A 2,264-nucleotide genomic window follows, 5' to 3' on the forward strand; every position below is an offset into this window, starting at 1 on the left:
AATAGAACTCTTAAGTATTGCTTTAGAGATGATATTATGACTTAAGTAGTTGATCTATCTGAAAGAAGAGATTGAGTGAACTTTTGTAATTAACAAGACTACAAATGCTTTCACTTTTTTTTTTTGTCCCTTTGGAATATTTGACAGATGATAGTGCTGAGAAGATTTTGATAACATAAAAGCAATAAAGTTGCAGTGAAACTCCAAGATGCAAACTGAACCAGCTCTTGTCAGTCAGTCATCATTTCCTCTGTGTTATGTGAACTTACATAGGAATATTCTGTTTGGGGAAAATAAATACATTTACACATTGAAAAAAAGATGTAAACATTAGGAAACAATTTAAATGACTAAAAAGAAATAAAGGATTAGTTTCCAAGACCACACATAGATTGTGACTGCTAGGGAGAAAAATATGTTAATATAATCTTACTAATCAAGACATACTGAGGATATAGTTGCAAGCATCATTTTACTTTTTCTAAGTACCTTAAACATAGCAAAATATGTCATGATGACAAGTCAGTAGAAGGTTTTACATGTCTCTTATCTTTTCAATCTGATCCTCTAGGTCTTGGTTTAGGGATTTCAAGGTTATAATGACTCCAGGAATCAAATTCACAGGAAATAGAATTAGGGTTGGGAATCATGAGGTCAGATTTAAAAAGTGACCAAAGTCTTTCTTTAACAATGCTTCATAAAACAGTCCTATTCATAAAAGATAGTGTGAGCGTGTGCATGTGTGTGTGTGTGTGCTCTGTGATCTGCTTGCTTTGCTTCTCTCTCTCTCTCTCTCTCTTTCTTTTTTCCTTCTGTGCTGGAGATTGAACCTAGGACCCCATGCATGCTGGGCATGCTCAGTTGCTGAGTTACATCTCCACCCCTGATTCATTTTTTGAAACTAGATATTCCTCTGAAACTTCTTGTGCTCTGTGGAGTGTGAGAACAACTGCCTACCTAACCAGGGCTATGTTTGCAGCTTAAGTTTGTATTTAAATTACCAATTCTGTTTTCCATAGAGATTGATATTTCTCCAGAGAATATTAAATGTTCCAGGTCTTTGTTTGAATGTGATGGATTTGCGACTATCACTGAAGTTTAACATCTTTTAGGAAAAAGTACAAAATTTATTTACTACCAAATGAAAACACTCTTTTACTGTTTAGGATTAAACAGAAGATTTTATGTTCCATTGAAACTGACCATGATCTCAATTTAGATGGCAAACACATAGCAGAGCATTAGAATTTGGCTCAGTTCCTCCTATTAAAATTCGTAGTAACTAAAATAGTGAAAGTTGGTCTGTCCTTCATTAGTTCTCACCTCTCTTCTCCTTTGAGGCAGGAGTATATTTGGAAATACAAGAATAAAGTTCATGGGTGGATGAAGGGGTAGGGAGAAAGGTAATGTAGGTCGGGTGGGGAAGAAAAGGAATTTGTCCTCAAATCTCTAAGCGTGAAATCACACACAATTCTTCTTGGGAGGGTTAAGGAGGCACTTCATGGAAACTTGCTAGTTGTAGTCAATTTTCATTCTTCCCTTTGTTCTCAACAAAACCTCAGTGTATCCGTTGGGAAGACACTATGAAAAATAAAATATTTTTGAGCCTCTGTGGAGGCTGAATGTGGTCATGTTATCAGGTTCAGGACACAGATGTAGGTTCAAGTGTTGTTTGGAAGCTCTAGGAAATGTCCTTGAAAGACAGATGTGGTGTACCTTGCCCTTCCTTCTATGTCTTCACCCTTTCTGCTGATTTGCCTGTGACTGATGTGACTAAGTGACTCCCTCCAGAAGGTGGAAACTGCTTGCTGGAGCTGAGTTTGACTTGCCTGACTTTTACCTGAAAGAGAAACAAACTTCTATTTCCTTTAAAATGCAGTGATTTTTCCTTTTCCCCCTCCCCTCCCTCTCGGCTTCCTCCTCCTCCTCCTCCTCCTCCTCCTTCTCCATCTTCTTCTTCTCCTCATCCTCCTCTCTTCTTCTTTCTTCCATTTTCCTTTTCCACTTCCTCCTCCTCCTGCCCTCCTCTTCCTCCTCCTCTTTTCCTTCTTCCTCTTTTTTCTTTTGAATGCAATTGAAAGGATTTATTTATTTTTTATTTGTTGATTCTTGGTTACTTGTAAGAAAACACCTTTTCTTTTTGCTTGTTTGTGTGTATGAGTAATGTGTACATGTATATGCATAGCACATTTGAGGAATTTGGGGATGAAAGAGTAAAGGTATAAGAACCAGTGAAAGATCATTTCTGCAATCTTTCTTCTTCT

This window comes from Sciurus carolinensis, chromosome 7 (assembly GCF_902686445.1).
Source record: "Sciurus carolinensis chromosome 7, mSciCar1.2, whole genome shotgun sequence".
In the NCBI taxonomy this organism is placed as follows: domain Eukaryota; kingdom Metazoa; phylum Chordata; class Mammalia; order Rodentia; family Sciuridae; genus Sciurus; species Sciurus carolinensis.